The sequence below is a fragment of the Hippichthys cyanospilos genome, chromosome 5 (genome assembly GCF_059441005.1).
Source record: "Hippichthys cyanospilos isolate Australia breed blue-spotted pipefish chromosome 5, RoL_Hcya_1.0, whole genome shotgun sequence".
Classification (NCBI taxonomy): domain Eukaryota; kingdom Metazoa; phylum Chordata; class Actinopteri; order Syngnathiformes; family Syngnathidae; genus Hippichthys; species Hippichthys cyanospilos.
This window is the reverse complement of record NC_142373.1, coordinates 21,766,209-21,780,494: the sequence shown is the minus strand read 5'-3', so window position 1 is coordinate 21,780,494 and position 14,286 is coordinate 21,766,209. Positions and strand designations below refer to the sequence as shown.

At 44.2% G+C, this 14,286-nt stretch overlaps 1 protein-coding gene across 3 annotated transcripts in view; it reads left to right on the top strand.

The window, feature by feature from the left end:
- The first annotated feature begins 10,392 nt into the window (after nt 1-10,392).
- Nucleotides 10,393-14,286, top strand: part of bcor (BCL6 corepressor) — a 43,120-nt gene continuing 39,226 nt past the window's right edge. Inside the window, exon 1 of one of the 3 annotated variants that reach the window (XM_088415224.1) lies at nt 10,393-11,168. The gene's annotated coding sequence lies outside the window, so the exon portion shown is untranslated. The remainder of the gene's footprint in view (nt 11,169-14,286) is intronic. The other 2 variants (XM_088415222.1, XM_088415223.1) reach the window with 2 other exon arrangements.

Here is a 14,286-nt window from a genome sequence, read left to right as displayed (position 1 = left end):
AAACTGGGCTTATGTGTGGGAGGGTTCCTGCCACCCTCCTCAAAGTTGCTTAATGCCAGTAAAAGCAAAACAGACGCCCTCACGCCATGACTAAAGCACCATTCAACTAGTTGTACGTCGATGTTTCATCAAAAGAGTTGGGAAAATATTTTATAAAGGTTAAAAATGATTTACTGTTTTATAATACCTATGAGAAGAAGATAACATCCATCCAAAATATATGTATCTTTCTAATATTGGAGCGGTCCACATAAATTCTGGTGATGTGCTCAGTTTTATGACATGTGTGATGTTAATGTTTTTGTATAGAGAAGAAAACCCTTGACCAAACGATCCCAAATATTGGGTCGATCATTTTAATATCTTCAGAGCTTTGTTTAGGTGAGCATTAGTAGAGATGTGTGTTCATAAAATTTATAAAGGATTGGCCATAGTTTTCTGCCATTAAACAATGTCAAGCTTATTTACTATAGTGAGTGCTTATGGATAGTTTACGATGTTCAGAAAAAAAAGTTGTGCAATACTATTATTAAAAAGTACAAGGTTCACGAGAATTAAATGGTGCTGCAAGGTAATAAACGTCCAAATGAAACTAGAAATGTTATAAAGTTGCAAAGGAAAGTCATAATTCCACATGAAAGCCTGTGCATTGGGAAGAGAAAAAAAAGCCTTTGTGTTTTGCAACAAAAAATATGGGTATGGGAAAAAATGTAATTGGTTTAAGCGTTGGTATATTTTTTAAGTTATATGTTCCTGATTAATGTAATCGCGTTTGTCAACGCAATAATATTGATGACTTGTAATCTTAAGCAAAATTAGCAATTTAGGTGAATCCGTGGGACAACTCGACCGGTCTTCATGCGGGGAAATTGTGCAAGAAGAAAAAATTGGTCGCCAGAGCGGGGAGACAGCTGTGATGAATTAAAACAAATGAGCCTCGTGATCGTGCAACGTCAACGAGGCTCTGCGCCCGTCCGGCCAGCCGGCCGGCATCAGTGCACGGTGCGTGTGCTCGGCGGCTCTTTCGTGCGTTGGCTTGCGCCCGTGTGACTTGCACTAAGCGATCCATAACAATCTGCAGGTGGATCGTGCTGATTAGTCCCGGCTGCTGTGGCCTGACCTGCGTGCAAAGAGCTTCCTGCAATCTGAGCCTATGTGTGTGCGTGTGTGTGTGTGTGTGTGTGTTTAATGTTGGCAGGCAGCCCTTCCTGGATGTGTGTCAGCCTGCTCTCTCAGTGTGTGTATGTGTGTTTTTAAGGACAGCATGCGTATATTTACCAAAGGGGTGTTTTTGTGCAAATGTGCAGCGAGTCCAGCGCTCCAGTCTGATTGCGGCAGCAGATGGCGGGATCACTGCGACCTCCCAGGGCGTCGAGCCTTCGCCGGGGTGCGCCCGTCGAGAACTCCCCCACCCCTGCATGCGTACACGACGAGTTGCTCTTTTCTTTTTTTTTATTTATTTATTTTTTTAACGAGGCGCGCACCTGAATCCGAGCACGGAGGACACATGTGGCGAGAGGTGGAAGGACGGCGGACTTTAAAGCGCATTCCAGCTCGCCGCTCTCCGACTCAAAGAGACACGTGCGGGCTTATTCAAAACCGCCGACATCTCTCAGGGTCGTAAAGAGAGCAGCTGTTGATGCGTCTCTGTCCAGCTCTCGGCAAAGGTGGATTTTTTTTTCTGTTTGGTGGAAGAAGCCACAGTCATTCTATAGAATCCAGTTTTCCACTGAGTATTCCCTGAGTGTTTGAACCATGACCACGAGCGTAAAACATGAAAGAGCTTGTTGAAAAACATTGGAACATGCTAGGATTTTTCTCTTTTTATTGAAGATTTTTTGAAGCTCTTCTCTGCACCAAAGTCACTTTGGCGGTGGACATTCTGGGTATGGGACGATGTAAACCGGCCACATTTGCTAACTAACTTGGTAACCAGATTCTCCCTCCCCCCTACAAGTGTCAAGGACCCCACACAGGGTGCCTCCATTCACCTAACCCTAGAGACTCTTGTACAGGGGTTCATCTTTCGAAGGGTCATTTTTCAAAAGGTCATTCCAACTGGAGGTCGACTGCCCTTCCAACTTGCAACGTTTGCCTCCACCTGCAGTAGGAGAGCCTTTCATTCCTTACTTGGTGGCCAAGTGCTGTGAAGAGCATGACTTGTTGGCCTTTTTTTGCTGTCTCTTGCACCAGGAGCCACAAATTGAAGAGGTTTTTCCAAACTATAACGCTTCCAGATGAATAACAGCCTTAGAGTTCAAACAGAATGAAACTATCCGCAATGTCAAACAATGCAAGAATCATGGCCAAGAACCCCAAGAAGACAGACTTGTTGTTTTGTCTCTGTCCCCCGCAAGAGCGAACACTTCTATTCAACGTGTCCTCGCAACTGCAGGCCAACTGGCCACCGACCTTGTAGCACTACCTGGAGAGGATCGAGAATTTGATCTGGAGTTCAAGGAAAATGAAATTGACCATAATGTCCAAAACGGTCAGGATCATTATCTTGGTGGACAAGAACGCCAAAGAAACAGGAATTATTGTTTCATCTTTGGGGTCCATCACACGGGGTCCACCTAAAAGGGATCGGCTCAACTTGACCCCTTTTGACCAAAGTCCTACCAGCTTGCAAGGTTTGACACCATGGGCAACAGAAGGAAAGGCTGGTAACAGTCATATGCAAAGGGGGAGGAGCATGGCCCAGTCACCAAGAACTGCAAAGTGACAGATTTGTGCCAACCAGTCAGCTATCACAACGCTCCCAATCTGCTTTACTATCACACAGTACAGTGGACCCCCACCATACAACATTAATCCGTTCTGGGGTCGGAATTTAAGGCGAAATCGTCATATGGTGAACAATAGAAACCTATTATAATTAGCTAATGCTTCTTACTTCTCACTTTAACATCATTATGAATCTTGGGACCCATGGTTAATGAATTGAAGTTTAAATTAAGTACTAAAATGCATGTTAAATAGGATTGCTGAATTCACTTATTGCAGGGGTTTTCCGCTCCCCATTCACTGCGGAAAACGAGGGAACATTTTATATCGTTTTATATGTGCCTTGGATTTGGGTTACTGACAGTTTTTCCATAGTATCAAATTGGTTACATGTGCAAAGGTCAATCGCCAGGCCTGTGTGTGTGAGTCTATGTATTTTTTTTCCCAACTGTCCAGTTCCATCGCATTCAGCAGTGCCGCTCCATGTGCAGTGGCCTCAGACCCAAAGGGGTCTTTAATCCCAAACCTACCCTCTAATACGACATGCGGCAAAGTGAGAGAATTCAGTGCCCTCAAGCCAACATGTAACCCGACTGTGACATCATAAATGGTAAGCTTTGTGCACTCCAGGGATCGGATTGTGGATACATACCTAAGGATGGAGGCTTATTGGCGTTGTTCCAACCAAAATGATGGCACACTCATCAAAAGTGACAGTATACACTTGTGACATATTAAAGTCAGTGCGAGGGAAACAAGGATGAGATCCAACATGGCTATGTGCGAAGACACCTTGCCAAGGGGTAAAGATGGTGCCAAACTTGAACGTCTTGGCAGAACCACATGAGGTGCTGCTATGCCTTCAGAAAGAAAGGGGGAAAAAAAAGACAATACCAATACTTATTTGTTTCATATTCTTTAAACATTTAGGGCACTTTTGAGGGTGGAGCCATTTAGGAAAACTCACAATCACGTCTATAAATGTGGGAAAAAAAGAACTCTGTTAAACAACACTTGGTCTGCACTAAGTCAGCATTTTACAACCCAAAATGGAGCTCTTTTTTTGAAATGGCCTCCAGGGTTTATCAATTCAAAAATCCCGACCTTGTGTTTTCAGCGGACAAGCAACAACAGCCTTGTTGACTGCGTGGCCACACTGTAGATGACTTCTTTGTGCAGACGCTGCTTACCAGCTATGACTGTAAATGTCACACTGCGTGACTATTCTTCCTGCCTATGACGACAATTAATGAGCAAACGTGATGAAAAAGAAAAGGCTATGTGTTTCAACGCAGAGTGACATTTTTGCCTGGAAAAAAAAAAAATCTCGTTTTCACACGTGATCTGAAATTTCAAGCTCTGTCTCCTGAGAGCTGATCCTTTGACTTCATGATATCGATTGATTTTCAACTATCTGTTGATTGATTTTCAACTATCTGTGTGTGGGTATGAAACTTTGTGTATGTGTGTGGGGCGGTTGATGTTGTTACAGTAATTTGGAACGGATGTGTACTTGTAAATTTTCTTCCCAACGCTGATGTGTTTCAATCATAACAGCACAAAATACATCTTGGGATATTTTTCAAGCCAAGCCTTCATGAGTCCATCTGATGGTTTAATCTATCTGAGAAAAAATATCTGTGTATATTGTTTGTTTATGCGCATTTCAAATTGAACCAGTACCAGAAATGTGGCTGATAATGTTTCAAGGCATCACAATAACGTAAGAATGGACAAAAACAGAAAATGAGACACGGCGAATGAGTTTTAAGGATGTAGCGCCCAGATTTGTACACAGCCTAAGTCCCATCGCCGCATACGGAACAGAAAGCAAACGGTCCGTAATCAACACAACACAAAACATAAGCATGTACACAAAACAAAAAAAAGATGAAATACAAAACAATGTATGCAAACTCCAAAAAAGATGAAATACATAACAATGTATGCAAACTCCAAATCAATTAAACACATATTACTCACATACATGTAAATGAATGGAGAAAAAACATCTCTACTGTACTAAAGAATATGTTACGAACAATTGTGACTGATAATGCTCTCTTCTCGATATGCTCAGATATGAACCAACTGGCACATGTTTCATGCTTGCCCCATCCTATCAATTTAGCTGCCCACTAGAAAGATATCATTTTTATATCTTGTTTGTCGTAAATGTACTGAGAAATATCAATATTTTTCAATTGGGCAACAGTTTTTCAAATAATATTTTGATACTGCAATTTCCTATGAATTATCTTTGTTTCAACTTATACTATAAAAGCTATACAGTTTATAGCTACCTTAAAAGACAGCAGTTGTCCGCATGCTATTTTTGTGGAAAAAGGCATGCTCCTTGCAAATCAATGTAAAAATTAAAAAACTCACACTGTCTCCCTTTGTTATTCTGTCTTGCAAAGATGACCCAAATAGTTTGATTCCTTGCATTTCTATAGATTGAAGGAGAAATTATGTTTAATTCATTTTATCAAATTTGTTTTGAATTGAAAATATTGAGAATCGAAAATCAATTCTGAATCAAATAGAAGACCCCAAAATCGGAATTGAATAATGAGACAGCCAAAGATTCACACCCCTACTTGGCATGCACATTGCAGCCTTTTCGGGGGGAGCTGTTTGGTCGAAGGAATAGAACGTTGATGAATGAAAATTCTTCAAGGATAACATCCTCATGGTCAGGATGGCGAGAGGGGCATTATCAAGCACCAGCAGACATTTCAGAGGGAATCGATTTTCTAGCAGGTAATATTTCTTCACAGTGGACCGAAACACAGGTTGACCCACTCAACAAAAATCTGCCCCATTACCTGAGCTTCCGCGTTAGCCCTCCACATGACAGGAACCGAAATGACTGGCATCAGGGCAGGGGCTAACCAAAGGGACAGAAGGATGAGAGAAATTAGTCTTCAGTTGCTGCACGCTAATTTTTCAAATGTTCGTATTTAAAAAAAAATTCCATGTTAAGGGTCAACAAATTTTTCGGATGTTTAGTAAATTGAGGTTTTCATATCCTGAGGTAGCACTGTATATATCTCTAAACAATAAAAATATTGTTGAAAAGTAAAGTGCCTGTTGGAGAACATTTGTGAGAAACTATACACAAAGAAGGAGAGAAGACATTTTTTCTTTCTCATTCATGAGTAGAACGGAGAAGGACCATACAAGGTCTGTTCGACTGCGCTCTGAAGCGGTCCCTCCGAACCCTCTCTTTTTATTTGATTTTAGAAGTCCGTAATTTACATAGAGGTTCCCACCCTAAAAACAACATGGCCGAAAATGTGTACATTTTTAAAAAAATAGAAAAATGAAGTAAAATAACTTCCTTTCTTTTAAAAAATGTAAAAATAAATAAATAAAATAAAACATTAATGCTCCAATCAAATATGTGGTCCTACAATTTCTTTGCAAGGAGTGCAGTGAATTGCAAATGACGCTAGATGCTAATGCTAACATGAATGCCCATAAAATGTTCAACTCTCTCACGGAAGCATTAGCGGAGTATTTTGCGCCAGCATGGCTCTTAGTAACCGCTGGTAAGTTGCAGTGCTCATCTAGCCACTGTTTGTAAAAGTAAGAATTAATGTGTATTGCAATCTTCGTTGTTTGGCATGACGAAAACTATCGAGGTCGACCGAGATAGTTATCGAGCACGAGCATGAGTAGTGGCTGACAGCAACTGTGAGGACACGCTTGTTAACGTTTTTTTTTCTATTTAATATCTTTCAATAAAAGAAGCAATCGGATAGAACCACGCCAGTGAATCCTTTAACACGCAAGGACATTACAATATTATGGACAGCAGACTAATGAGTTTGCTTCTATTCATATTTTAATGCTTCACGAAATAACCTTGCTGGCTGGATTAAACCTCGGTACGTTTGACGCCCCTGCAACAGGTCTGTGTGAACGGGGATCGATGCTTTTTGTCTGTGAAAACTCCGTTGGACAAAACCACGTCGCTGCTCAGGCGTTTCATAGAAGTTGCACCACTACGTGCGCCCTCCCCCCGCCCAAGACCTTCCTCCTGTCCTCTTGCAATGCTCACATAAAAGGGAAAAAAACTCCCGACGGCAAAACAGTTTGCCGTCGGGGTTGATCTTTGCTCATTTTTTTCCCCCTTTCCTTTTTTTTGTTCTCGCACACGCGAGAGCCGCGCTTACTGCCTGCCGCAACTCCTACTTTCAACAGATGTGGTCAAAAAGTAGCCAGGGCCTCCGTTTGCCAAGTCTTCCTCTTTTCCGACTCCTACTCTGCTCCCGACTGCCTGTCTTTGTGATCGTCTTCCTGCGCGCCTGCTTGCCTATCCGTCGGCTCCAACAACACGCAGGCACATCATGCGCACACACCTAAGGGTTCAGCCGCCTCCTCCTCCTCCTCCGTCACTTGACATGGGAGCCTTAACAGATGTGCCCCAGCCTTGAGCGGACACCCCCCCCCCCCCCCAACACACACACACACACACACACACACACACACACACACCACTCGCTTCCTCCACAACCCCCCCCCCCCCCCCCCCCCACCTCCCCTCCATCTTCATTGCCTCATGCCTCACAGATCTGCGGCTTGGGGGGGAAAAAGTGACACTTGATTTGGATTCGCGAAAATGTACATTTACGAATATAATACGCATTTTGCCAACTAATGGCAAGGAACAGAACAGATGTGAAATTTAACAATTAATTTTTACATTGTTGTCCAAATCAGTAACCAAATCTCTAATCCTATTCATTGACTAATCAACAAAATTATCAACAGGGTGGGTTTTAAGGCCAGGCAGTCCAGGTAACTAAAAACCTGCAGCCTTTTAGGTCATGGGCCATATTCTTAACCATTAGGCCACCACGGCCCCAATTAGTTTGATGACCAACACGGACAAAAAAAAAAAAAAAGCACTCATTTGTAACTTATACTCATGCTTCTCTACACATCAACCTTGAGTGCCTTCAATGCCAGTCAAGGGGAATCAAACCTGGGGTCTCTCATGTTTCAGGCTACACTAAATATGCTCCCTATTCAACTGTACTGTACCCATTTGACTCACCGTGGTTCTTCTCACAGATGATGCTTTTCCATTAGAAAAAGTGTGTACATAAACATACAGTGATACTGTGTTTGTGTGTTGCTGTATTCATGAGGGTCCCTTAGAGACTTTGTAGTAACACAGTGCTCCTCAAGCTTTTTACTGCCCTCCAAATCAACGCAGTACAAAAGTTGCTTCATGTTACAAATAATTTGCTCTTAATTTGAAATGAAAACTAAATTGTTCCTATCACCAATGTTCAACATGTACATACAGTCAGATGTGGGAATTAAATTTGTTTTAAGGTTTATCAAAAACGGCATTACATTGGGTTTGTTGCTACCTGGGTACACATAAGCTCATTTGAAAGTTGCCATCATAGAGGATATACATTATACTGATTTTAATCATGTGGGTGCGCTCACATTCAAAAGTGAGGTGGTTAAAAACAGGTATGCATGTTAAGAGCTGATCTATTGCTGTTTACAATGGCAAAATGAGCATACATCATTATTTTTTGTCACAACCAGAATATAAAATGAGACACCCATTAGCATGACCTCCCTTTGCACTTGAGCAAGAGCAGAAGGCTGCTTTTTTTTAAGCCTAAATGGAAATCCTTGTTAACGTCTCTCACACACACACACTATATATATATATATATATATATATATATATATATATATATATATATATATATATATATATATATATATATATATATATATATATATATATATATATATATATATATATATATATATATATATATATATATATATATATAGTGTGTGTGTGTGTGTGTGTGTGTGTGTGTAAATCAAAGCAAAGTACTATGGATGCTATTTGGTCACCACTAAGTGCATAAATATATATAAACAATACAGTATGTACTAGGCATGCAGTTGATCAATATTTTTCTCTTTGTGATTACAGGTTCTTGCACTGTAGCATATTGGAAGCTCTGCCTTATAGATTAGCGACTTTAAGTGGGGTACACACTTGTTATCATTTTTTAAATAATGAGAGACACTTCATGATAAGAAAAATCTGGCAAGTGTGTTGACTGTGCATCACACACAATGATATTTCCACCAACAATCAATCACCAGTCACCTTCTCCAAACTCCAAACATACATAAATAGATGCTGCAGATGTCATAATGGAATACCATAGAAATTGGAATCATATACGCTGTTGTGTGTTGAGGCGAGAGCAGCTTCTCGACCCTGAGCAAGCTTCGGTGCACCATGGACAATCCACAGCATGCACTGCACAGTACCATCTCCAGGAAGCGGAGCAGCTTCAGTGACAGGCTTCTGTCATTGCCCTGCTCCAATGACAGACTGACAAAATCCTTCTTCCCCCATGCCGTGTGGCTTTTTAATTCCACCCTGGGAGGGAAAGGCTGATATTACATTACCTCAACACCACGCATGCTAATTACCAGGCACCTTATTCCAGACATTTGGAATTACAACTTTTATGTGTGTATTTACAGAAACACCTTGTAATGATGATAGTTTTCATATTTTTGATATATTTTAACAATATTTTAGATACTGTGTTAAGTGTAAAGGCCGTTCATTTTTCTTGTCCTTTCAATAATATTTTCTATATGGCCCCCACTAGGCTAAAGATGATAGTACGTATTTCGGAATACGAGTTAAGCAGCAAAATCCATCTGTTTTTATCCATCTCAAGTGGCGGCCATTTTGCCACTTCCTGTTGATTGAAAATGACCACACGGTTGCCCAGCGCTTAGGTCATGAGTCCAAGAATACTGCATCCGTATGAAAATGGCAGAAAAGAAATAACATATCACAGTTTCCCCTCGGTGTGTGACTGGACAGAACGGTGGCTAAAGAGAGTTGAGGGTTGGCCATGACCACTCATGACCACCCTGCCAATCATTGCAGCAGTGCCATTGTTTTGTCATTGCTATGGGACAATGTCAGAGGTAATTGCCTCGGGCGTGTGCCCTGTTGTGGGGTTTCTGTAAAGTGGAGTACACACATACCCGCAATCTGGCCAAATTTAAGCACGTTCCCTCAGTCAGGCTGTCAGATGGCTCTAAAAGATTTTCATGATTATCTTGTGGTGCGGGACTTATCGGGAGTGTTGTTTGCGTTCAGCTGTGGTGCCTTGACTTACAAGTGGCATTCATTCCATGATGACATGCTCCCGCGCGTAAGTCAAATTTGTACATTTTCAATCAATATTCCCATTGAAACCAACTCAAATGCCATTAATGAAAACCAAGATTTTAAAAATACACTCTGTAAGAATAGCTTTTAAGAAAGAATCGCAGTGCTGTATAAACAATCACAATAAAATCGAAAAACAGTTTTTATCAAGTGTAATTATAAAAAACAATGGGGTCAAGTCGAGTCACAACAGTCGCGTTTTACTGTTAGATTCTATTTGGCTTCTCGTCGTAACGACACCAACTTTCATGTTGTGCCGCTAAATGCCTCGCCTCTTGCTGTTTTCCAGTTTCCGCGGAGCTCGCGTGTGTGCGCTGCCGATGTGTGTCTGGGTGTGTGCGTCAGCGTCTCTCTGATGTGTGTGCGCATGTGTGCGCGTGTGTGTGCGCTCGGAGGCTTATGCTAATTGCGGTCTCCCGACTGGCCTTCTGGGTAGAGTCTGCGCGAGTGGGAGTGGAGCGAGTCGCTCGGTCTCGACAGCGTTCCAGCCAGCACTCCGCGCGGCACTCCTCGTACGGACCCACGTACGTTTCCGTCCGGACGAGCTGCCAGTGTATAACTCCACGAACGCTTCTTTTTTGCCCCTTCGCGGTCTTTTGTCGGCTTTTCTTTCTTCTAGTACTAATTCTTCTTCGGCGGCGTGCCGAAGTGGGGAACCGCGCGAACGCGAGACGGAACTACCCCCTTACCGGAGCACCCCTCCCCCGGCTAGCTCGGGCTAGGCCGGCCGGCCGGCCCCATTAGGAACAGGCAGACGACACGACGGAGAGACACCAGACGGGCTCCGCGCGGCCGGATGCCCGCCATGGAGTGACGGAGACAAGAGCCGAGTTGACGGCGTGCTCTTGCTCAAAGCTTAACATGGCGCTGTTGCTGCTGCCGCCGCCGACGCGGCGAGTTTCGGCCGATCTGAGTTAATTTGTCCCCGGACGTCGCCACCTGTATCTCCTCGCTGGACCGACCGACCGGTGCCTCCGCGGACACTTCAAACAAGCCGGGACAGGATTTTAAACTGAACAAAGTCGCCCCTAACGGCGAACTCGAAACTCCACTTTACTAAAAGGATGACTTTGGTCTAGTTTTCTTTTATTTCAAACGGATAACTCGATCGACACTTAGTTTTTTTTTACTTGGCAAAAGAGGAAACAAAACGGCACAAGTTGACTGGATGTGACGCCGAATTACCCAGGTGAGACGAACGCTATATTTCAGTTTTTTTCTGAGTTTATAACCGATTTTGAATATTCCGCGTGTCCTTCTGCTCGTCTGTAAGAAAAAAAAAGACTGAAAAGAAAGTCCTCTAAAGGGACCTCGTGATGGCTCCGAAAATTACAAGAAGTCTGCCGTGGTGATGGTGGTGGTTGCTTGGTGGTGTGCGCACACACCGTGAGCGGAACGGGCCACTTCTAAGAATAGCGCATAGGGTGGTCTTTGTGTGTTTTCGGCGGGGCAATGGCATGTGCTTGATAAATAACACACACGCAAGCGAGTTGCTTGGGTCCGGTCCGACCATGAGCTTGGCCGCCTCCTCCCTCCTCCTCCCCCAAACCCCTTCCCACCCGCGGACGTCCTGTCAAGCGGACCCCGAGCGCGAGTGCCAGGCAGTCCGCCACGGTGAATAAATTCAGCGTTTTCACACTCCGTGTCGTGTGACCGAGTGTCTTGAATGTGTGGGTGGGGGTGGAGGCGCGCGCGTACGTGCGCGCACACGGAACCCGTGCCGCTAGAAAAAAAAACAAGGTTACGGAAGCCAGCCTCGCCCTGTCGAAAAAGGTTCAGTTGGAGGGCATCCCCGCAGTGTGTGCGTGAATGTGCGTCACCGGAGCCCGAGCGTGTGTGTTTTGTTTGGACAGGAGTGGACGTTGATCGGCGGCTTTCGTCAGTCTCGAAGCTGTTAGGGAAATGTGCGCGTGTGCGCGCGTGTGGCATTGTGTACACAACACACACACACATTCACGGATCAAGGTCTAGCAGGTGTGTTCTTTGTGACTTTGTCCCCCCCCCCCCCCCCCCCCCCCCACCCCCATCCCAATTCTCTTGCCCCCCTTCTTCCCAAGGCAGACCCCCTCTGGGTTTTTAATAAAACGCCTCCCCCCACCCCAAAATAAACACCTCACCTCCTATTTTTGTCACTTAATCTCCGCTTGAGCTCCCAGCCACTTTCATCCCTGTCCATTGTTGTATTATTAATCGCAGGTTTTATTTTGGCTTTGCACGAGAGGCAGGCGCCAACAATCGCCGCCGCCGTGATCAGGGTGCACTAGTTCCTCTTCTGAGTTGAACTCCAATCAACGCAAGCCCCCACCCCCCCACATCATGCCGTGGTCCCGCGCCGCCCCGCACCTTCTGTCCTGGAGCCACCCGGGCACTAATTAGGGGGACGCTCTCTTAGGACGATCGATGTGCCTCGTATTGGCTGGCTCCAGCTCATTAACGAGCTTAGTGAGGGAGGCGGCCATAAGAGCTCAAGCTTCAGCAAGCCCCCCCGCCCCCCACCCCCGCTCACATAAGCAGCCAATCCACGTCCGACCTGGCGACGGCTGTAAATGCACGCGTCTGCTGCGGCAGGGCAGGTTTGGGAGCACCGGGGGCCTTGTGTTGGGACCTCTGCTTTTTATGAGGGGGAGGATTAAGTGATAGAGGCGCGGAGGGGGTTGGAGTTGGAGGAGGCGTCAGGGGGCTTTGACACATGAATAAAAGGTTAAATGTGCTTAAAGCAAACCTTGACATCGGGGGCAAGGTCGTAAAGAGGGAGTTGAGCCTACATTTTAGCGCAAGAATCCAAGAAACATTAGGTAATGGGAATGAGGGGATATAAACTGGAATACTCTCACAATTTATCAGAAAAGTGGAGGTTCCGATCAGGTAAAGGAAGCAGGTGACATGGTAGGTTTACCTTGATTACACTTTCTGGCCATTTGTTTGTCATTAGTATAATTGTTAGCATCGTCTTTTATGTGTTGTCAGCCAACCGGGAAAAGATGATGCGAGGCTCGACGTGGAGTCGTCGGTCACTCATGTTCTCTAGTACGGTGGATGTGTGTTTTCACTTAGCCTGTACTTTTCAAAAATTTCATGTTAGACCTCCTCCAGGTCCAGGTAGAAGAAAACACTGTCGTGCAGCCGCACCTCTCTGCGTCCACATTTGTTTTTACTTAATGTTGAAAAAACAAAAATTGGAAGAAATATCCATTTTCTTAAAACTACATATTACGTACTAATATGACAATACTAATACTACATAACAACTTGACCAAGTTATTGGTTGGTCTTAGGAAAGTTTTGAAGTCCACCAATTTGCCTGAAATAAAAAAAGCGGCACTGCCACCTACTGCAGTGGATGTGCAGTTACATTGGTTTGTTTTCATTCACTTTTTTAATCCTCTAGCTCGCTAACTGCCATCAGAAATGGGGACGGGTAATTTGTTCGGAAAGCACTCAGCTTTTTGTCATGACTGGATAATCAGGTAAAAATTGAGGGGCCATCAACAGTTTTTCATTTTTTTTTTTACGTTTGGTTCAAGCAAATCACCCAAATAATAGCGACATAATTTGATGTATCTTAACTTCTTAACTACCCCACCCACCCCATAATAACCTCCATCCCTGTGGTTGATGTAGGTTAGCCTAGTTTCTCCTTCAACATAAACTCTCGGGGACCAGAATTCACCATGTATTCCTTTCATCTAAATGAAGGATGCGGGTTTGCTAATGTTAAGAAGAATGGTTACTCCCCGTAACCCACAAAAAAGCGTTAACCACGCCTGTAGTTTGGCAAGGTTAACTTGCGCTGCTGCCCCTGTGAATTCTGGTGGCGGTAAATCAATATTGTGAAATAGCATCCACGCTAATCTCTGAAGGCTTGAGGGGAAGCACGGCATTGTTTAAGATTGCAGTCACTTCCTGCTCGGGCCACAAATAAACCGCGCAAAGATGGATGTGCCAGATTACACACCTGTGCGCTCTAGAATCCTGCCGGTTGGCCAGTTTCGAGGTGTTTATTTGCGTGTGCGGCAGCGTGATCCCTCAAAGTTTTTGTACCAGTTGGCCTGCCGCTGCCGATGACTCCGCAGGCTGCCCTCTTGCGCAGCTTTCTTGGTGTGGCCTTGCGGTGTTGCTAGCCAAAATACATACAAGTATAGGTCATCTGCAGCTACCAAAATAATCCGCTGTCAAATGTCATCCCGTCTGTTCTCTCCAATAACCCGACAATCTCACAAGCCGAGCCTGCTCTGCTGGGAATGTTTTTTTGGTCATTGGACCGAGCGCAGACGCGCCCCAAATACTTGGCATTTTGTGCGCTGCTT